The 23,277-nt window shown below is 46.6% G+C and overlaps 1 protein-coding gene and 1 long non-coding RNA gene across 5 annotated transcripts in view; one reads left to right on the forward strand and one right to left on the reverse strand.

Annotated features, from left to right (window-relative positions):
• Window positions 1–3,599: 3,599 nt before the first annotated feature.
• Window positions 3,600–11,054, reverse strand: LOC130832811 (uncharacterized). The gene is made up of 3 exons (XR_009048373.1): window positions 10,916–11,054; window positions 4,298–6,814; window positions 3,600–4,207 (listed from the first exon to the last, which is right to left on the reverse strand). It is a non-coding gene; the product is annotated as an uncharacterized LOC130832811 (long non-coding RNA).
• Window positions 9,942–23,277, forward strand: part of NCKAP5L (NCK associated protein 5 like) — a 30,063-nt gene continuing 16,727 nt past the window's right edge. For 2 of the 4 annotated variants that reach the window (XM_057701664.1, XM_057701666.1), the window contains exons 1-2: window positions 10,005–10,046; window positions 18,519–18,614. The gene's annotated coding sequence lies outside the window, so the exon portion shown is untranslated. Of the gene's footprint in view, window positions 10,047–18,518; window positions 18,615–23,277 lie in introns of all 4 variants that reach the window. The other 2 variants (XM_057701663.1, XM_057701665.1) reach the window with 1 other exon arrangement.

The following is a 23,277-nucleotide window of genomic DNA, read 5'->3' on the forward strand; positions in this document are numbered from 1 at the left end:
TTCACAGCCCTCATTATTGATAGTTTGGGAGAGGACAGTGGATAAAGACTAGATATAAAAATTTGGAAGGCATTCACATAGAATGATTGAGATTTAATGAGTAGTAAATTCCAAAACTAAGTGGATATAATAGGAAGGGACAAGATCCAAGATTTTGGGCTGCTAATGGTTTTTGAGTGAGGGAAAAAGGAAGAACCAAAAGAGGGCTGGTTAGAAACAGGGAAAAAGAAAACAGAAAAAGATAATAATGTAGCGCCCTGTGCCATACAATCTAACTTTTTAAATCCTTAACCCTATCTGGTAGATACTATTATTATCCTCATTTTGCAGATGTGGGGACTGAAGCACACACAGGTTAAGTGACTTTCCCAAGGTCACATTCCTTGTAAGTGGCAGAGCTGGGCTTTGAACCTAGGCAGTGTGGTTGCAGAGAGTGGGCCTTGGCTTACTATGCCTTGAAATGTCACAGAAATCAAGACTGAGACTCCAGAAAGCCAGTGTAAAAGAGCATGGGCTTTGGAGTTACTGTGCTTTCTCAAATTATGTGTTCAGACCTGGGAATAAGAGACCCAGCCAGGCCACTCTTAGCTATCCCTGATGTTCTTAGAATTCCCCTTGCAGAACTCAGGCCTAATTCTAGGTTGAGTGCCTAGTAGTACCCCTGCTGCTGCCTACCAGTTAAATAGGCAGATATAGCAAACATAGACACTCTTACGTCCCCGTAAGTCCTAACTACCCTTTTACTGTACCCTTGACTTGCCAGCAACCCTGACCTTCCCCTGACTTCCTGAAATTCCCAATATGCCCCTAGCTTTGACTTCTGGGTAGGACCTCCAAGAAGTGGGTTTCCTGCTCAGGAGGTAGGGATTCCAAGGCCAACTTCAGAATGTATTGATATCCCAAGATCAGTCAGATCCTTCTCAGCCCTCTGGGATTGAGTTTGGCCTGGGAACAGTGCAATGGAAAGAACATCAGGTTTGGAATCAGAATCTGCCAGTAACTCATTCTATGACCACCCTATGCAATTCATTTAACCTCTCTGAGCCTCAGTTTACTCATCTGTACAACTGAAATAACAAGACCTTCCTTTTTCTGTGCCCAAATGAGCTAAGGGACATGAAGATAACTTGCAGAATATGGATAGTTAAACAAAGTGCTGTTACATTCTAAGCATGCTACACCACAACCATGCCTGTTAGATCCAAGACTTAGGAGAAAAACATCTCATCTCTATAGAAAACATGCATCTTACTAATCTGAATAATTTGTTTTTTAAGTTGAGGAAGTAATAAGGAGTTCAGTTTCAGCCTACAGAGCATTTTAAAGGAAGCGGTGCTGGGAGGGAGTGGTCGTTGCTAATGGAAATGAGGTTTATGATGGTCACAGAGTGATAACAGTGATTATAAATGTGAATGTACCTACTTCTCTGTGGATCTTAAGAACACTTTGAAAACCTGTGACCCTGCTGGTGCTCTCTTCCTTCACCAAGGCAGTGCAAAGAAATATATATGGTGCTGTGGCAGGATGAATATTGGTCTTCCAAAATGTCCACATCCTAATCCCTGGAACCAGTGAATGCTACCTTAGATAGCAAAAAGGGACTTTGTAGATGTGTACAGATGTGTAGATTAAGGATCTTGATTAAGGATTAAGGATTTTGAGATCAAGAGATTAATCTGGACTATCACAGTTGGCCCTAAATGTAATCACAAGTGTCCATATAAGAGGGAGGCAAAGGGAGATGTGACCACAGTAGATGTAATGACAGAAGCAAGAGGTTGGAGTGATGTAAGGAAGGGCTGTGAGCCAAGAAACGCAGTTAGAAAAGTCAGGGAAATGGATTCTCCCCAGAAGCCTCCAGAAGGAACGCAGCTTTGCCAATACCTTGATTTTAGGCTTCTGATCTGTAAGAGAATAAATTTGTGTTGTTTTAAACCACTGAGTTTGTGATGATTTGTTATGGCAGGAACAGGAAACTAACACAGGGACTCTGGCTACAATGAGATTAGGCCACAAGCCAAGCAGCACCCGTCCCAAATAACTCCTGATGGCAGAAAATGGCCACAATGACGAAAGGAATAGGCTGGGACTCCAGCTACAAGGGTAAATGAGGAATCTTCAGTCAGTAAACGCTTCAGGAGATCCTTCAGCATCTGAACCAGACCTCTTCCCTCCTAACATTTCTATTGGCTGAGCAGTTACCTGACATGTTGGGAGGAACTGTTGTATTTGAAGTCTGTAGCAGTTAGTTTCTAAAAAGATGTGTAAATAATGCTCATAACGATGGGGTCTCTGTACCAAGAAGGTAATGATTATGTAATAGGAGAGCCCTTGGCGATGGTAAGAATGTCTTTGGCTTCAAGAAAAGATCATCTTTATTTATCCTCAAAACAGCCAAATTTAGGAACCAATACCAAACATAACAAGAGACTTACTGAAAGACAAGAATGAAGAATGGTCTTGGATATACTTTTACTTTAAATATATACATGTAATCCAGTATATTCAAAAATTAGCATTTCAACATGCAGTCAATATAAAAATTATTAATGAGATATATTATTTTTAATACAATTTTCAAAATCTAGTGTGTATATTTACAGCTCATCTCAGTCTGGACTAGCCACATTTCAGATGCTTATTAGCCACATGTGGCTAATGCTACACATTTATGGCAAATCAAAATAATTTATCAGTGCTTCCTAGGTGGCGCAGTGGTTAAGAATCTGCCTACCAATGCAGGGGACGCGGGTTCGATCCCTGCTCCACATGCCGCGGAGTAACTAAGCCCATGCACCACAGGTATTGAGCCCATGTGCCACAACTACTGAAGCCTGTGCACCTAGAGCCTGTGCTCCTCAACTACACACCACAACGAAGAGTAGCCCCCACTTGCCGCAACTAGAGAAACCCCGTGTGCAGCAACGAAGACCCAACACAGCCAATAAATAAATAAATAAATAAATAATTTTTTTTAAAAATGGTAATTTATCAAGTTCTTTCCATATACCCAGCATGCTTTTAGCTGCTGCGGGGGGGGGGGGGGGGGGGGGGGGGGGGGTAAGGAAAAATCAGTTAAACAAACCTGGACTTCTAAAGTTTAGATTTGATTCTTTTAGCAACTGTGTCAAAGTTGAGGAGAAAATGGTAGCATGTGATCATGTGAGCTTCAGAAGAGGAAGAATCTGTGGGCTACAGTGGGCCTGGAAGAATTTCTGGAGTCTACGGGATTTCAGCTCTTCTGAGTCATATCTGCAGGTTCTGCATCCACAGATTAAACCAACCATGGATCAAAAATATTTGGGGAAAAAATTCCAGAAAGTTCCAAAAAGCAAAACTTGAATTTGTTGTGCACCTCTGGCATAGCATTTTCATTGTATTTACAACTATTTATGTAGTATTTACATTATATTAAGTCTTATATGTAACCTTGGGATGATTTAACATACAAGGGAGGATGTGCATAGGTTATATGGAAATACTACGACATTTTATATGAGGAACCTGAGCATCCAAGGGTTTTGGTATCAGTTGGGATCTTGGAACCAACTGTCCATGGCTACCAAGGGACAACTGTATAGCTTCTGTAATGATAACAAGAGGGAAAGGAGCATGCCCTATGAGCCCTGTGGAAAGGAACCTCTCTGCAAGGGTACAAGGAATGGGTGCTTTGTACATTGAGAACAGAAAGAGCTGGCTGGTCTAGAATGGAGCTGTTCTGAGCAGCAGTGAGAAGTAACAGTGGTTTTTGCCATTTAAGTAGATTCTGGATGGAATATTTATTTATTTAAAATTTTTTTAAATTAATTTTTTTTGGAGTAGAGTTGCATTACAATGTTATGTTAGTTTCTGCTGTACAGAAAAGTGAATCGGCTATACATATACATATATCCCCTCTTTTTTGGATTTCCTTCCCATTTAGGTCACACAGAGCTTTGAGTAGAGTTCCCTGTGCTATACAGTAGGTTCTCATTAGTTATCTATTTTATTTATTTTTTTACAGAGAAACCCTTTTCATTAAGGCACTTGTGCTTTTTTTTTTTTTTTAATATTTGTTTATTTATTTGGCTGCACCAGGTCTTAGCTGCAGCATGTGGGATCTTAGTTGCAGCATGCAGACTCCTTGGTTGTGGCATGCAGACTCTCAGTTGTGGCATTCATGCAGGATCTAGTTCCATATGTCCATTCTCTGCGTCTGTCTCTATTTCTGCTTTGAATATAAGTTCATCTGTATCATTTTTCTAGATTTCACATATAAGTGATATTACACAATATTGTTTTTCTCTTTCTGACTTACTTCACTCTGTATGACAGTCTCTAGGTCCATCCACATTTCTTCTGGGTGGAATATTTAAAGTAAAAAGAAAACCATAGCATACTAGAGAAAAAAGTTAACTTAAAAATTTGGAGTACTTTCTAAACACAAAAAACCCGAGAGCCATAAAGAAAAAGAGCAATAAATTTGACTACCTAAGGCAAAGAGAGAATTTCAGTAAGTCCCATGGCAAATAGACATTCACAGAACATGACAAACATCTGGTTATTATCTGGCAGATAAACATCTGATAATTTGTTTACTCTTTCTCCTTATTAATTACATGCAAATAAAAACAATGAAAGAACATTTCATCACTTAAAGCAATATTCACAAAATTTTTAAACAGTGATGGTGAGAATGTGGGGAAATAGGTATTATTATACCTTATTGGTGGGAATGTAAATCAGCGTGACAAATCTGAAAGGCAATTTGTCAATAATTATCCAAAATGTTTACTGAACATACCCAGGAATTCTACCGCTAGGAATTTATCCTGTGGATACACTCACATAAGTATGCCAGGATTTGTATACAATGTCATCCATTACAGTTGGTTGATAAAAGTGAAAAGCTGGAAACGACCTAAATGGCCATCAGTTAGGAAACAATATGGTACAGTCATAAATAGATTGCTATGCAATTGTTTAAAAGAACAAGGTAGATCTAAATATGCTAGTACTGAAAGGTCTCCAAGATATTTTAAGCACAAAATGTAAGGTGCGGAACAATATGAATGGTAAGATCCCATTTTTGTACCTTTTAAAAAAATATGTAAGAAAAAAGAAAAAAGGAAAAGAAAGGAATATATACATAGAGGGTAATAAAATATCCTAAAAGTGAAAAATCAAAGAATAACAGTATAAGCATTTAATGCACTTAATGCTTTTTTAAAATAAATTTTAAATAATTCTGAAAATTAAGAAGCACTGTCTTTCTAAAACTAATTCTCTAAAATAACTCTTATCCCCCATTGCCCCACCCACCTATCTGTCTAACTTTTCCCTCACAGCATAGCCAAAATTCTTTAAATACTTCTTGTCTTCATTCCTTACTGTGTACCACTTTCTCAACGCTTCTCGAAATTTGGTTCTGCCAAAGTCACCAACCACATGTAGCTAAAGTCAGCAGGTATGTCTCAGTCCTGATCCAACTTGACGTCAGCAATATCGGGAACTATTTGGTCTTTTTTTGGAAACCTCTTGGGCTCTGGTGACAGCACTTAGCCAGTTGTCTTCCTCCTTCTCTGCAGATCCCTCTCTAATGTTTGTTCGGGTTCTGTTCCAGTCCCCCTTCTTTCCTTGCATGATCTCCTCCACTCCATGGCTTTAGTTACCACCTATGTTCTGATGTTGTGATGACTCACAGATGTCTTATCTGTAGTCCAGATATCTCTTCTGAGCTTCAGAATTATTTATCCAACATCATCATATATCAGTACTTCCCAACATTTCCCACATCATGGCATGCATAGAAAATGATGGTGTTTTCGTGGCAGTCCACCTAACTGAGACTGCTGTCTGTTGGAGGGACCTTGTGCTGCTCTGAGGGTTGAGAACATCAACATGCAGCACATCTGTAACTTCTTCCTGAGGCACAACAGTTGAGAAGCTCTGACCTCTTGGATAGACATTTCCGCTTGGACATCTCTCAGGCATTTCAATGTCAACATGTTTGGAAGTGAGCATATCATCTCCCAAACCTGCTTTCCTTCAGGTGTTTGATATTTCAGTGAGTGGTCCGGAGGTCTTGGCTTAGCTCTCTGCGTCCCTCCACTTCCAATCCCAAGACCTGCTGACTTTAATACTGTTTATTTCTTGAAGTCATCTCCTCTCCATCATCATCATCATTTTCCTAGTCCAGCACACATCGTTTCTCATTTTTCCAAATTACTACAAAAACTTTCTGTCTGGTCTCCCTGACATCAATCTTGCTGTCTCTAATCTGTTCTCCACATTGCAACCACAGCGATCTTTTTAAAATGCAGTTCTAATCATGACACCCCCTTGCTTAATACCATTCAAAGGCTCTGCATTGCTTTTAGGATAAAGTATGATCATCCCACTACTTATCTTTTCAATCTCATTGCTTATCATACCCCACATGAATTCCTTATTAGGTAGTTAATACTATATGCACAGTGCCTGGGATACAGTAAAGACTCAATAAGAATTTTTGAATGATGAAAATGAGGAGAAAGGGGTTCAAGGACCTGAGCAGATCCATCATATCTGTGCCAGATAAGAGGTTTCAAAGCAAATACCAGCAATGCTATCAGAACCCAAGGAACATGTTGTCCTGTGTAGAATTAAGCAGCACTAGCAAACATCTATTCCTATCCCTATTCAGCAAATGGACCAAATAATAGCCTCTTCCCAGCTCCTTTCTTCCTCTTACTGAGCAGGAAAGACATCAAGAATGCACTCAGAGGACTTCCCTGGTGGCCCAGTGGTTAAGATTCCTTGGTTGGGGAGCTAAGATCCCACATGATGTGTGGTGCTGCAAAAAATAAATAAATAAAAATGCACTCAGAGTCAATCCAACCTGGAGAATAGTCAGATTATTAAAATGTTTTGAGAGGTCGGTTACCAACCTGACCATCTCCTGATGTCAGGAATTCCAAACTGGGGTCAGTCCATCAACCAATGTAACACAGTAGCCAAATGGCTACAATGCCAAACTGAAGAATGAAGATGCTCCACCAATAAATGAACACATAGTATTGAAGCAGAGGACCCCATTCAAAGTACTCATGTGAGCAGTGAGGGCATGGTTCTCTGAGACGCCATCTACCCGTCATTCATCAGCACTATATGCACAGTTAGACCATGCCACCAAACTGATTTGTTACCGACAGCTTGCAGCAACCAGATACCTAAGAAGCCTAGCTTGTTTTGTAACATAGATAACTCTCGTAAAGAACAATTTATGATCAGTGGTATACAAGGGTGGAACACCCACATTGGGACTTCAGTATAATTTTTAATAAGTGAATAATAGCACTAAGGAATTAAAGTGTGTTAAGCCTCATCAGAGACAGAAAGCATGGTGTAATGGTAGCTTCTGTCTTTCAGTACTTCTTTCACCTCCTGTCAGTGAAGATAAAGTTCTGTGAAGCATAGAGAATCTGCCAAAATCTGAATGTCTAAACTTTCAAGTATACAAGAGCCTTTAAGTTAAGGAGAATAGATAGTTATTCTGACAGTGCAGATGTTCTGGCTGTGTTTATTAAACAAGGGTAAACATCTGAATGTAAAGTAAAAAATCATCTAGATGGTTTGTTTGTTTCCAAAAATTTAGTTATTTGGAAACATCCGAAAATAGTTAGAAATGCCTGGCAGACTCGTAAGGGTTTTCCACCCCATGGCTGTGGAATGCAATAGATTCGTGGACTTTTACTGGACTTTTAAGCCCTTTCAGGAAACGATCACGTCTAATTTTTGTTGTAAACCCAGGACTGGGACACTGATTCCTGTTCAATAAATGTTAGATGGCTGAATGAATAAGAATTAATCAGTGCTACAGGATTCCAAAGATGTCACTACTTATCATCAAAAAATAAGGTGAGCTTTCTCAAAATGAAAACACATTCACAAAAAGATTTGCACAAGAATATTTAGAGCAGCCTTATTCATGACAGCCCCAAACTGAAAAAACACCCAAATATCCATCAACTGGAGAATGGATAAATAAATTACAATATAGTCATACAATGGACTATTACACAGCAATATAAAAGAATAGACTACACATGGCTAAATCTCAAAAACATTACTAAGCTAACGAATATAGACACAAAAGAGTACATACTGTATGATTCCACTTATGTGAAATTCAAGAAAAGACAAAACCATGGTGATAAAATTCAGGAAGTTGCAGGGGGTGGGTGTTGGTATGTGCAGGGTAAATGACTATACAGGGGAAGGAAAGAATTTTGGGGGTTGATGGTTCAGTATCTTGTTTGAGGGGTTACATAGGTGTATGTATTGTTGAAATTCACCAAACAAAACACCGAAGATCTGTGCATTTTATTGTATGTTAAGGACAAATCAATTTAAAAAATTGTTTTAAAACAAAGGTGAGAGAGCTGGTGGGAGTAACCTCCATGATATCTTCTAGGCTCCAATAATCACTATCCTCAAGCACTCTTTTCATCAAGCTGCCTCTATACTCAAGAATCCAAAATGACTCTTTTTTTTTTAAACTCTTTATTGGAATATAATTGCTTTACACTCTTGTACCAGCTTTTGAGGTACACCAAAGTGAATCAGCTGTACTTATACATGTATCCCCATATCCCCTCCCTCCAGCGACTCCCTCCCGCTCTCCCTGTCCTGGCCCTCTAAGGCATCAACACATCACAAAATGACTTTTTTTAATCACCTGTCCTGTCAAATCCATATGCTTATTCTGATCTCCTCCATACTTCCTCCATTAACTTCTCCCACTTCCCACCCTACCAGTGTTACCTGCTCACTGTACCATGCAGATAATTTGCTCTTTCCTACCTGAATCTCCTTGTGTCCTTACTTCGCCTGGATCCTACTCAAGTTCTCTCTGCCCTTCCAATCCCATTTTAAATTAAGACGCCTCCTTCAGAGAGGAACTCTCTGTTAATTCCAGCCAGTTTGAGCACTCTATGTTCGCTCAGCTTTTATGTTCATTTATTGGATAATATGGTGCTTTAATACATCCCGTGTATACCCACAATAGAAGCAATTTTAATAAAATGGGCAGAGACTGTGGTTAGGGATCCCTTTGCATTTCTCTGCAGAAGCCCCTTCAGAACCTGCACTAACGGGCCAGACGGTATCCAGACAGGGGCAAATAGTTGTTTAACCAGGGACCGATGAGAATGATATCGATGGGAGCTCTGAGGCCCTGCAGGCCTATGTGGGCTGTTTGCTTTTCTCTTTCAAGCACGCAGTTAGTTCAACAGGGAAGGAACTCGCCCCCACTGAGATAGCAAGTGGCTGAGAAGAAGATTGTATCCTTTTTCTGCTCAGCCTTCCCTCCTCCTTAACCAGTGAGGAAAAGGCCAGCACTGCTCTGAGAGGCGCAGAGCCTGTTCCCAACGCCCAGGTTTCCATATTGCTGGAAGGACCCGATCCGGGAGGAAGAAAAGGGAGATGGGAGCATTTAAGGCCAAGTCGGCAATCAAGCCTCTTCCCTTAGATTTACACCCAACACGTAAGCAGGAAAGCAAATTACAAACACCGACGCTCACAACCACATATACACGTGCACGCCCAGCCCTAGAGAAGCAGACGAGCATGCCCACGGTCCGCGTGCACCTACTTAGTTTTCTCTTCTATAGATGCCCCCCATTCCACCCCCGCTAGGCCCAGCCCGGCTTCTCCTACCCCAGCACTGGGGAGGTTTACCAGGCTGGACCCGACCAGGTCTGGGAAGACTGTTTCGCTATAGGGGGGATGGGAGGTCCTTTCCTCCAGGGCGGAAGCAGCGCGCTCCAGCCGGGCGGACCTAGCTCTCGTCCTGGGAACATCTGGAGGGGGCTGGGAGGGGCGCGCATCCAAGGTGAACGTGGATTGGCTGCGCGGGGGGGGGGAGGCGGGGTCTGAACGAGGGGCGGGGTTCACTGGCCCCTTTAAAGCCTTGACATCAAGAGGCGGCCCCAGTACCCCCCCTTTTCTCTGCCCCCCGCCCCCGAGCCGCGGCCATGGACCCGGCGGATCCGGCCTGCCGTGGCCCAACTCAACACCTGATTTCGGTGAGTTCTGGGCCCACTTGCGATTTAAAGGGCGGAGAGTGGGGGGATCTGTAAGCCAGGGCTGGGGGTGGGAGGTATGGAGGGTAAGGCTCCCGTGGCAGCCTTGGGTCGGAGAGGGCAGCGCGGCTTCCTGCCGGACCTCCCTGCCCTCCCCTCCCTCCCGCTGCACTCACTCCGGGGGGTCCGGCCGGCACTCTGCCCACCCCCACCCCAGCCCCTCCCGCCCCCCGCGCCATCCTCGCGCACACTCCGTGGCCCCGGAAGGGAAACTTTCCCGAGAGGGGGATGTTCCGGGGGCCGGTCTCCCTCCCCCTTTGAAAGCACTGACCTTGCCCCAGCTGCGCACCCCACCCCACCCGCATCCCATCGTCCCGGTGCTGCTTAGCGGTGCAGGGCTGTTGCGGACGGGGAGGGCGGGGGGAGGCCCTCCCCAAAGCGCAGGCGCGGAGACGAGCCTCGGGCTCCTCTTCGCACTCCTTGCAGTCCCCGTGGCCTGGGGCGGTAGGGCGTGGGGGAGGTGGGGAGAGGCGGAGACATCGGGGGTCTCCCGGAACGACCCTTCGGTAGCTTTGAGAGGCTGCGGGAAGGAGAAGGGGAGCCAGGCGGGCTGAACACTAAAGAGAGGCTGAGGAAGGGAGAAGGGCTGGGCAGAGAGTGAACCCAGGGCAGCGCCTGCAGGAAAGGCTCTCTGGGTCCTGGCTGCGGTGCCAGAAGAATGCAGAGAATTTATCTGTGCCCGACACTCCCCTGGCCTAGGCTGACTAGGAAAGCGGCTGTCTGAACCCCAGCCCCCGTCTCCTTATCCTGGGCCCAAGGCCCAGCGGTCTCTCCAGCCCTGGCACTGCCCCACGGGCACGGAGGACCCTTACCTCCCACAGGCCTGGTTTTCCAGGTGTCCCAGCAATATCCACCAGCCTGTCCAGCTGCTACTTCTTAAATGTCCTCCTTCCTGAGAAGCCAGGGATTTTAGGCTGCCCGCTTATCTGGCTGTAAAAGCAATGCTTCTGTTCCCGCCCTACCACTGCTCTCTCTCCTCCACAGCTCCTCCTACTTAAGCACAATTGTCTGCCAGAGATAGTGGTGGAAACAGATGGCTGGGACAGGTGTGGTCCTGGAGGACAGTAGCAGAGGGTTAGCGTCTGACGGTTCTGTGGGCAGTACTTTGGGGAAGATGAACCTAGCCCAGTTGCCTTGTTGCAGACTACCTCTTGCAAGACATGCCAGCTGACTCGGAGACTCCTTGTCTTTCAAGAAAGGAGACACAAAATTCACTTCTCATATCGGGTCCCTGTCTTTCTAAGAACAACCTGGGGTTAGTGGGGTTTTTTACCTCAGAGAAACACCTGTATCCTTGTCTGGGGAGATATTCCCACTTAGTTCAACTTTGTTTTCAATCTATGGTCTGTGCATGAGGTGATGTGGGCCCTCCAGCATCTCTTTCCAGCTCAGGCCTTTAGAAGAGAGTGAGAACCTGGAGAGGCAGATAGCCTGGACTGCAGGGAAGAAGGTCCTTCTGCAGTAGGCAGGCGGAAACCAATGTGTATGAGGACCAAGCTGTTATCACTGTAGGCCGGGAGTCGGGAGCTCTGGTCCCTGCTCTTTATAGGTTGCTGTATGACGTTAGCCAAGGCAGTTTGCCTAAACTCTGGTGCTCTTTCCCCCCATATGTGAAACTCAGTAGTTGGATTAGAAAGCTCTACTATTCCTTTCCACTTTTTAATGTTGTGTGGTTCCACTGATGAGTGAAATTGGAAGGGAATAAGCTCCTCCAGCAGGATGGCTAAGTTTGGAGACGTAAGTTGCTTAGGATTAGAACTTTGGGTGGAGGGGAGCAGACTCCCTTATCCTACCTAAGAATAGCCACCATCCTGCTCACCCCTGGTGCCTTGGAGTATGAACTCCTGCTGGATGGGATCTGGCCCACCCATCAAGGCCTCTGGTGAGACATCCTGGCAGGCCAGTCTCTGAGCTGGGCCTTTGGGGGGGGGGGGGGGTTGAGAGAGGAGGAGGCAGCCGAGGGCCAGCAGGGTAAGCAGATTCCCCGGAGACAGTTTGCATCTCAGCTGTTGGGACTTGTTTTAGGATCTGGGCCAGGAAGTACAGCACACTCATCCACCCTCTTATGGAAAGAGAATAAGGAGAGCCGCACTGCTGTTACCTATCCCACCCCCTGTTCCTGCTAACCTCACCTCTGCACTCACACCTCACCTCCAGCTCCCAGGCACAAGGCATAAGGAATCTTCCCTGCTGCCCTCACCCAGCCCAGCCAGCCTCCCAGACCCTGCCACGCCAGCCAGGCAGCAGCAGGGAAAGGCTGTCCCAACCCCACCTTTCCCAGACTCCTTCTCTTCTGGGGGGTAGAGCTTTCTCAGGAGTCAGGCTCACCAGGTTTGGACTTGCTTTCTAGCCCAAGAGCCAGAGGCCTTCACGTTCTCCTTGTTTGTGTTCAGCTTTGGTCTCCCAGGTGCTGAGGGGGATGTCAAAGGAGAGGTGGTGGTTAGAAAGGCCGTGGGATTGGTTGGATTGGAGCACGTTCCCCTGCATTGCTTTTCCCTCTGCTAGCTCCCCAGGAGCCCTCTTACCTGGGCCCTGCTGCCCATGGGAGTGAAGCCACAGCAGGAGGTATCTAGGTTGGACCTCAAGGAAACCTTCCTCACTGCTAGAAGCCCCTGGGATGGAGAATGGAAGCTCCCAGGAAGGTCAGTTTCCCAGAAGGTAGTTAATGGTGGAGTCCCTGTCAGAGTGAAGGATGCGGCTGTTGCTAGGCAGAGGCTGCTGTTTCCTCTTGGGGTGTGGCTCTGAGGCCGGCCAGCCAGAGGCCCCTTTAGAAGCAGGAGGAGAAAGGGCTCTTGCCTGAGAGCCAGAGGGGTCCCTGGCCCCATCAGCCTTGGGTCACCAGAAGCACATCTCTCAGAACAAATGCCGCTTCTGCCCCTGCTTCCCCGGCGGCTCCTAATTCACCACCACTACCACTGTCTGCTTTGACAGTCCTCACCCAAACCTGGCAGGCTCCTCCAGCCCCAGTCTGGCTGCACTAACGGACTGATTGGATTTTCTATACTTGGAGTTTGGGATTTCTGATTGAACATGCAAATTTATGTAAATCAATCTGGGATCTGCCACTACATCAAAACAACATAGAGTCACAGGCTGGAAGGAATCCTAGAGACTAGTCCAACGCCCTCATGTTAGAAATGGGGAAACTGAAAAAGAAAAGGGGGGGAGGGGGGTATACGCTGAAGTCTAGAGGGGGAAGTGATTCATACATTGATGAGTGTCAGAGACAGGGCTCTGACTCTGGTCTAGTGTTTCACACTGTACCATTCTGCCTTCATTTCTTGTGCATGAGGGGGCCTGGCCAGATTTAAAGCAGAGAGGGCAGTTCCTGAACCTGAGATTGTGGAGAGCTAAGCCCTTAGGGGTCAGAGTGTTATCTCAGGGTCCCCCACGGGCTATGGTCAGCTCTCAACATGCTGAAGAAAAATAACTTCAAATCCCTTAGAACAACACCCTTAATACTTTTTGCCAGGCCCTGCCCTGGAGGATTGGAAGACAAGGTCATTGGTTGCTACCTGGCTTGGCAGTTTTGGTTCCCCAGAGCTGAGATTGTGTCTGTTCCCAGCACCTCTCACAGTACCAAGAACGTAGTAGGCTGCAGATGGATCTGCACGAGCAATGCCTCCATCTTTACACTTCCACCCACATTCAAGTGTCTGTGGCTTCCCTCCAGAGGCCTCAGGCCAGCTGAGCCCTCTCTGCAGGTTTTTAAAGCAGTGACCGACTAGGCAGGCCTTGCTGTAGAAAAGAGCTGATTATTTTAAGGTCAGTGCCAAAGATGGATGGGAGCTGCAGAGATGGGCTTGGGTCCCAAAGAAGCCGTCTCCCCACTGGACATGATTTTAATCTGATCTACCCATCCAGCTGCCAGGTGCCCCCTGCTCCCACTTCTTGGACTGCGCCTGTAGCATGGGACTGTTTGGAGAGCTGAGCCCTCACTTACCCTGTAGTGACTGTGCGTGTTGCAGAGATGCTCAAAGCAGCTGTCGGCCTGCTTTGCAGTGCTTTGGGAGAGTAGTGCCTTGGCTTAAGATCTGAACTCTGGACTCCTCGCCAAGGCTTCCACCAGACCCTGGCAGCCTGGGGAGGGGGCTTGGGACACATATTTGGGGTCTTCCTCACCTTCACCCCAAACCGAGGTCTGCCTGACTCTGAAAGAAATGGCCTTGTCTGCAGCGCCCTCCCAAAGCACAGCAGATACGGAGCCGGCGCCTCTGGTTCCTCACTGCCCAGTGGCCCTCGGCACCTATATCCTCAGCTCTGTGTGAGCCAGATCTTTTCCCCTGGGCCTCAGTTTCCCAGCCTGTGCTGATGGATTAATAAGACCTCACTGGGGTGTGGCACCTGCTTGATAATTACTGTTTTCCCTGCTCTGGGAGTTACACAGATGAAAGAAGCCTGAGGAGGCCGGGTTGTTATTACAGTGAATTATCATTGCTGCTATTCCCAATTTCTAAAAATCCAGCAGCTGCTGAGAAGAGCCCAGTCAGGCACAGCTCCCTGAATCTTAGGCTGGTCCTTAAGCTCCGGGAGTTCTGCAGGACTCACTAAGCTCTAATGATAATAATAATAATAATAATAATAATAGTGTATAGGTATTTTGAAAGGAGAGATGCCCCATTCTGCTGCTCATGCTGTTGCCTGCAAGGCTTGAGTCACGGGTGCTGCTTGGGGTGTTGGTTTGTGGTTCTTACTATAATGCAGGGCTTGAAATTGTGGCTCCCTGAAGACCCTCTGGGTAGGAAAATGATGAGGCCTTTCCCAGAGGGGAATGTGAGGGGCCCTGGACCTCCGGGGGTGTGGCCCTGAGACTCTCAGCAGCTGCAGTTCCCAGGGGCTGATTCCTTGCACCCCCAGCCGGCTTGATGTGGGGGCTGTGATTGGCCCTTTTGTGTGAGGCTCTGTTGGGACACCCCCAGAGCCTGCCTGCAGAGGCCCCAGGCACTTCCAGGAGTCCTTTACGCCACCTCACCCCCACCTGCCCCAAACCTTCCTCTTGCCCAGGCTCCCACCTCTGCCTCTGCCTCTGCCCTTGGCCAGACCTTACCCACTTCCCAGGGGTAAGAACGAACCCAGCACTTACCCAAGTAGAAGCGGCCCTAACTTCTGGATGGGTTGTCGCCACCAATGCACACCACAGCTGGGGGCCGGGAAGCCCTCTCCCCTGGTTTGGGGAGAGATTGCTGGGAAGAAAAGGAGTGAAGACACTGGTGTTCCTTGGCCAGACCCCACACTTATCTGTCTAGACCGCCTCACCCCTCCCTTGTCCCGGGGCCTGGTTCTTACTTCCTAACATAGGAAGAGAGAAGATGGCCTCACCTGGGAGGGGCTTTAGAAATCACCTGGTCAAGTGGTTATTCCTTCTAACGTTTTTTTTTTTTAAGTTGTATGTATATTTTTTTCACTAGAATTTTTTTCACATGGTCCAAAGATCAAAATGATACAAAAAGGCATACATTGAGAAATCTCACTCCCACCTCCACCCCCTTCCCTCTCCATAATCACATTAATTTCTTACATATCCCTCAAGGATTTTTTAATACAAACACAAACACAAATATATATATCCCCCCACCCACCCAAAAGAAAACATATAGCATATTCTGTCTTCATCTGTCACCAGTTGGCAATATCTGCGTGTACAGCGATTTCTTCTGCCACTGTGTCGGGTCTCTGCTTTCTGACCTTTACCACCCACCTAGGGTCCCCCAGTTGACTGCAGGCCAGGAGCAGGGTCCATTTACCTTCATATACCAAACTGCATCCAGATGCCAAAACCAGCCTCTGAGGAATTCTCAAGCTATGGCCAGCTCTTAGTAGGTGTGCTACCAAACTCTGGGGATACAGTGGTGATCCCAGAAGTCCATATTAATCAAGGAATTATAATATAACTTTAGTTATAAAGTTACAGCTGTGATGGGGGCTGCAAAAAAAGGACAAGTACTGTGAAACCAGATAACCAGAGGCCCTACCCACCTTGGTGTGTGTGGGATGTATGTGTATTGGGGGCAGGCACATGGTACAGCACAGAGCTGGGGCAGGAGTCCGGGACCAGGGTTGCAGGAATGGTACATGTGACCTGGGAAGCTGGGTTTCTCAACTCGACTTCAGTGGTGTCTTTTTCCCCTCTACCCTAGTCTGTGGGATGTCCTGGACCCCTTGAGTTTTACTGTGTCCAAGACAAGAGGCCCCCTTCTCTGCCAGATGGATGGTGCTGAAAATACCTCCTCCCCCACTTCCACCCCATTGCCTTCTGTTTCCCCAGCTCTGGGCCTGTGGACTCCTGAAGCTAGAGCTTTCCTTTCCACTGCAGGCTAAGGGGAAGTCGGGGGGGTGTTTGCTTCTCACTTCCTCTGTAGACGGCACCTCACTTCCTGTCCCCGGGGCTAGAAGAAGGCTAAAGCTCTTGGCTTTGCTGTCCCTTCCTCTCTACCCCCCTTGCTTTCCTGGGAAGCCTGTGGGGCCTGTAGGAGGAAGGCAGCATCAAAGCCAAGGGCTTCTCCCTAAAGGCCCTGCCGGCTGCTCACCCCACACAGGGGGACCTGTCTTCTCAGCTGCAACCCATTTCCAGACGCGATGTCATCCTTCTCTTTGCCCTGCAGGAAGAGGAGTCAGAGAGCTCACCCCATTTTACAGATAAGAAAACTGAGTCGGGGTTCTAGGCTTCACCTAGGAGCACACAGTAGGGCTGAGCCAGACTGGAATCCAGGAAGCCTGACTCCCATTTTTGGGCACAAACGAGCAGAGCCTAGTCGGGATTGTGGGTGAACCAGAGCTACTTTCTCCTCCCAGAGCAGAGCTGGCAGCTTAGGGGGTCACCTACGGGCTCTGGCCAGATGGTACCCACTGAGTCAACACTAAAGCTGTCTGGACAGGAAGACACTGGGTTGGCCAGAGCCCATTCCCTTTGAAGAAGGAGGCCAGGATATGAAGCCTGGGGGAGTGAGCACTAGGGGCTGAGCATGGGGGGCTGGGAGAGTATATGCCCAGCTCTTTGGGGCCTGCAGGTGTAGCCTGAGAGCCAGTAGGGCCCTTTTTCTCAGATCTGAGAGCAGATAGCTGAAGTTCCAGTTGTCAGCTCTGCTGTTGTCTCCAGGAGCCTCTCTGCCTCGATTCCTCCTGTGGGACCCAGCATATGTCTCTGGTTACACCCAGGATGTTGAAAAGATGCTGACTCTCCTATTCGGTCAGGGGATAGGAGAGGAGTTAGTAACTGGCTTGGGCCAGGGGACCAGGAAACACTCACCTTCCAGTGCCCTTCAGTCGAGCAGCACTGAGTCATTCTGTTTCCATACACACCCAGAGACTTCTGCCTCCTGCTGCCTGGAATGACCCCCGTCCCTCTTCCCTGTAGCTGAACCCTATCTGTCTGTAAAGGCTGAGTTCACTAGATGCCTCAAATTCTGAAAAACGCTTCCAGCTTAATATTTTTCTCCTGATTTTTGAAGTTCTCCAAAGACTTCTCTTGTGGAACTTCCTTCACAGTACAGCCATTTATCTGCATGTCTTACATCCCCTAGTAGTCTGAAAGCTCAAAGAAGTCTGAGAAGAGCCGACCCATCTCTAAATTGCCCCCCAGTACCCAGCACTGTACCTTCTACTGAGTGACCTGTCCAGAATATTTGCAGAATGAATAGATTGGGCATCACTGAGACCTGGGGGAAAGTTGAGAGCTTGGAAAAGATCTTATCCATGTTCGGGACAAATCCTTGCTCACCTCTCAGTGAGGCTTGTCATATGTGCCTTCAGAGCCACTTTGGGGGGGGTCACTGGTGATCTTTAAGGGAACATGATGAGTCCACTGTACATTCTCATGTGTCCCTTCTTATTTATTTATTTGGTTGCACCGGGTCTTAGTTGCGGCAGGTGGGCTACTTAGTAGTGGCATGCCAACTCTCAGTTGCGGCATACATGTGGGATCTAGTTCTCTGACCAGGGATCCAACCCAGGCTCCCTGCATTGGGAGCGCGGAGTCTTATCCGCTATGCCACCAGGGAGGTCCCCCGCCTGTCTCTTCTTTCTGGTCTTTTTTCGTCTGGAATGAAAGGAGATCACCAAGTTCAGGGCCTCGTTGGCAGGAGCAGTGCCCTAGCAGGAAGTAGGTGGGGGAGAAGGGGAATATAAGCAGGGCCCCCCTCAGGGAGCTCCCCTTCTAACAGCATGGAAGTCACCCCTTCTCTTAGGGAGTACTAGAGAACAGGACGCATTACACTTTGAAATACTGATCCTGCAGGAGGCACTTGACGAGAGACCAACATGGGCGCGTCAGTCCAGGACAGCTTTTCAGAAGAATATTGCTCTGGGGCCAGCCCAGGGCAGGGCTTCCAGGGCTGTGTTGAGGGCTTTTGACTATCCCCAAAGCAGTAGGAGGTCATGGGAAGATTTGAAGCGGGAAGGACACAATCAGATTTACAGTTTCAGAAAGAAGATTGCTCTGCTAGAGCTCCTTGGAAAAGAGATTGTGGCAAGGAAAATACAAGATAAGCCTGGAACATCTTCTGGTGCCAGAAAGTAAGCAAATGTTAAAAAATAATTTTTTTTTTTTAGTGGAGGCATGCTGAAAGGACACAGAAGCCAACCTGAAAGAATGGTCAAAGCTGGAATTTAACAATAAAATAAGTTGTGATGATAATGTTGGATTATAATCCAAAGAATACAATAATGCCTGTGTCCATACTAATACAAATATGGGATTAAGGAAATAAATGGGAGCGAAAAGACAGCTTCTCTTACGGAAAACTTCCAATTAATAAATGATAAGGAATGAGGGAAATTGAAAATTATCATTAGAACACCATAGTAATTGCTGCAAACAAGGTCTACTGATGAATCCTAAAATGAGTGGGTGAAAATTTAAGCAGAAACAGGATTTTGCATAATCACAAAGTATTGCCCTCCCCCCAAATATTTATTATTACAAAAGAAAAAGTATTCTTTCATTTGACGGTGCAGAAGCCCACTAGTAGATGCCACCTAACCAAGTGACCAAGGTTAGCATCGCCAGTAAGAAGACGTCTCAGCATCATGTGTACACACCCCCGATAGAATGCACTGAGAAGGGCACATCACCTCTGTGGTATTCTTTCCCAAAATCCATAACCTCAATCTCATCGGAGAAAACATCAAACAAACTCGTATTATGGAATATCGTCCAAAGTACTGACCAGTTACCTTCCAAAGTGTCAAGGTCATAAAAGACAAAGACTGGGAATTTCATGGCAGTCCAGTGGTTAGGACTCCTTGCTTTCACCGCAGAGGGCACAGGTTCAATCCCTGGGCCGGGAACTAAGTTCCTGCAAGCCGAGCGGCACAGCCAAAACAAACAAAGACTGAGGAACTGGCATGGATCATAGGAGACTAAGGAGTCATGGTGATTAAGTACACAGTGGGATCCTGGATTGGATCTTGGGCTAGAATACCAGTGGAAAGGACATCAGTGGAAAAACTGGTTAAGATCCAAATAAAGTCTCTGGGTTGGTTTGTTTGTTTGTTTGCTTCTATTTGGCTACATTGGGTCATCGTTGCTGCACATGGGCTCTCTCTAGTTGTGGCAAGCGGGGGCTACTCTTCATTGCGGTGCTGGGGCTTCTCACTGCAGTGGCTTCTCTTGTTGCAGAGCGTGGGCCCTAGGCAGGCGGGCTTCAGTAGTTGTGGCTCGTGGGCTCTAGAGCACAGGCTCAGTAGTTGTGGCGCGCAGGCTTAGTTGCTCCGCAGCATGTGGGATCTTCCTGGAGCAGGGCTTGAACCCGTGTCCCCTGCATTGGCAGGAGGATTCTTAACCACTGTGCCACCAGGGAAATCCCCATCTCTGGGTTGTTGTTGTTGTTTTTAATTGTTTTGCTAATGAATGATGTATAACAGTGAGAACACACTGGCATGTCTCTCTTTTTTTTTTTAAGGTATACACATATACACACATAAATAAATAACACAGAAGAAGAGGCGGAAGATAGCTTCAGAGAGAGGAGGAAAGTGGTAGACAAGGGAAATGTTGTCCAGGAGGAAGTGGTCACCATCAAGACAGAGAAAAGATAACCACAGAATAGGAGAAAATATTTGCAAATCATATATCTGATAAGGGACCTGTGTTCAGAATATATAAAGAATTCTACAACTCAATGATAAAAAGACACGTAACCCAATTAAACAATGGGCAAAGAATCTGAATAGACATGTCTCCAGGGAGGTTATACAAATGACCAATAAGCCCATGACAAGATGCTCAACATCATCAGAGAAATGTAAATCAAAACCATAAAAATCACTTCACATTTACTAAGGTGACTTAGAATCAGAAAATCAGACAATAACAAGTGGTGACATTGTGGAGAAACTGCAGCCCTCGCACACTATTGATGGAACTCTAAAATGGTGCATCCACTTTGGGAAACAGTTTGGCAGTTCCTCAAAAACTTAAACCTAAAGTCACCATATGACTCAGCAGTCCCACTGCTAGGTGTATACCCAAGAGGAAATGAAAACATTCATCCACACAAAACTCGTACACCAGTGCTTAGAGCAGCATTATGTATAATAGCCGAAGAGTGGAAACAGCGCAAATCTCCATCAGCAGCTGAATGGATAAACAAATTGTGGCATAGCCATACAATGGAGTATTATTTGGCCGTAAAGAGGAATGTACTGATACATGTTCAACAGGGATGGACCTTGGAAACATTATGCAGAGTGAAAGAAGCCAGTCACAAAAGACCACCTATTGTATGATTGCATTCATATGAAATGTCCAGAATGGGGAAATCTGTAGAGACAGAAAATAGATTAGTGGTTGCCCAGGTTTGGGTGTGAGGGGTGGTAACTAAGGGGTAATGAAAGTGTTCTAAAATTGACTGTGGTCATGTTGTATATATCTGTGAATATACTACAAACCACTGAATTGTACACTTTACATGGGTGGTGGGTTGGGTGGGAGTTGAACTATGTCTCAAAGCTTTAAAAAACATAGTCCAGCAGGAGGTGGCCACGCAGAGGCATTTGTGCCTGAGTAGGCAAGGAGGACTGAAAAATATTGTAGAATTTAGCATTGTGGCAGTTACTGCTGAAGTTGAACCAGGTTGAGGAAGGAGTGAGAAGTGAGGATGGCTTGTTTGGAGACTTTGGCTGTGAAAGGCAAAAGAGGGCAGTATCTGGGGAAATGTCAGGGGGAAGTTATTTTTGAGATGAAAGATACCTGAGAAGTTGTAAAGGTAGATGGGAAAGATCCCTTCAGGAAGCAGACCCTGAAGACAAACGGGGAAGGTCTGGGACAGGAAGGACTGGCCTTGCCTGGGAAGAGGGCAGCTCCTCTGCTATAACAGGAGCAGAGAAGGAGGTACAGAGGATTCCAGTGGGGCTGGGAGGGTGGAGGTGGGAGTTTTGAAGGGTTTCCCCTCTGCAGGCTTCAGTCCTCTGGGGAAACAAGGGGAGGTAGTAGACAAGAAGTTTGAGGCGACTGGAGAGTGTGCGAAGTGGTCGTTGCAGAGAATGAGAGAGCAACTCTAAGCCTTGGCAGGAGTGCCATCAGGACTGCCCATCTGGCTGAGATGGCCTTCCTTTGGTGAAGAGAGAGTGAGAAATCGTGTGAGCAAAAGCCTGGGGACAGGAGTGTCGAGTCCTGTCCTTCCCTGCCTGCAGCCTCTAGACTGAAAAGAAGCATTGACCTCAAATGCTCAAGTCAGGGAATCCCAGGGATCTTCTAACTTCGCTGTCTAGTATAGTTGCCACCTGCTGCGTATGGCTGTTCAGTTTTAAAATTCAGTTCCTCAGTTGGACTAGCCACATTTCAAATGCTCAGTAGCCATGTGTGGCTGGTGGCTGCCGTATTGAACAGCACGGAATAAACATTTTCATCATCACAGAAAGTTCTACTGGATAACACTGTTCTGAGAAAAGTGATTCTTTTCAAACTATTGAGTCCAAGGACCCCTCTACACTCTTAAAAATTGAAGACCCCAAAGAGCTTTTGGTTCATATGGATTGTACCTATTGACATTTACTGTCATATAAATTAGAACCTGGAGTTTTAAATATTTATTTAATTCATTTTAAAATAATAAACCCATGTTAACATATTTTATGAAAAATAATTATATGTTTTCCAAAGCAAAAAATAGTGGAAAGAATGGCATTGTTCTTCATTTTCGCAAATCTGTCATGTCTGACAATAGAAGGCAGCTGGATTCTCATGTCTGCTTCTGTGTTCAATCTGTTGTGTTATCTATCACGTAGTCTCTGGAAAATGCCACTATATACTCATAAGAGAATGAGAGTTAGAAAGGTAAATTATGTCTTAGTGATACTGTGAAAATAGTTTTGACCTTGTGGACTCCTTGAAAGGGCCTCAGGGTCCCTGGACCACACTTTGAGAACCACTGTTCTAGGACAACCTCCACTTGGCATGAGGGAACTTATCCTTGAGAAACTGAGTGATTTGCCTAAAGTCACACAGCAAATAAACTGCATTGTTGGGACTATAAGCCTTCTGCCTTCTGGTCTGAGGCTTTTCCCAGTACCCTTGGCCTGGCTAGGATGGGCCTGCTGGGCTTTTGGGAGTGGGGCCTAGGCTTCTTGGCTGCAGAGCCCCTGGCGTGTGGCCCTATAAATAAACCCATTGTGTCTGTAGGAGCCCCTTCTCTCTCCCCACCCCCAGCAGCTGCCTTTATTGTTGGTTATGCTGTGAACAGGGAACATGAAGGATCTGGGGGGGAGGAGAGAGAAAGGGTATTGAAATCTATAAGCCTTTTGGGCTCATAACACTATGGCCTTCCTGCTGCCCTGACTGGAAAGGCAAGGGACGGACCTACTGTCATTTTGAAAGAACCTACACCATGGTCTGCAGGTTCTTGGAGTGCCTGTGAAGAGGAAGTTGGAGGAGGGGTGCAGGGGGCCCCTTCCCTGTGGACCCTTGCCTCTCAGAAGGGCTATTGTGTCTTAGGGCCAGTTGTCAGGAGGGAAGGAAATTCTTGTCTGCCTCTCTCCCTGAGGGGGGAGGAGGCCAGTTGGAATACTTAGGGCTAAAGGATGCTTTAGGCCAGATTGAGGCGGCCACTTTCAGGCTAGGAATGCGCTGGGGCCTCCGTCCTCATTTTCCCCTCCACACCCCAGGGCAGCCCAGGGCAGATCTTGTCCGGAAAGGAGTGTTTGCTGTGGGTGAAGAAGTTGCTGTTTACGAGTAGAC

The sequence above is a fragment of the Hippopotamus amphibius genome, chromosome 12 (genome assembly GCF_030028045.1).
Source record: "Hippopotamus amphibius kiboko isolate mHipAmp2 chromosome 12, mHipAmp2.hap2, whole genome shotgun sequence".
NCBI lineage: Eukaryota > Metazoa > Chordata > Mammalia > Artiodactyla > Hippopotamidae > Hippopotamus > Hippopotamus amphibius.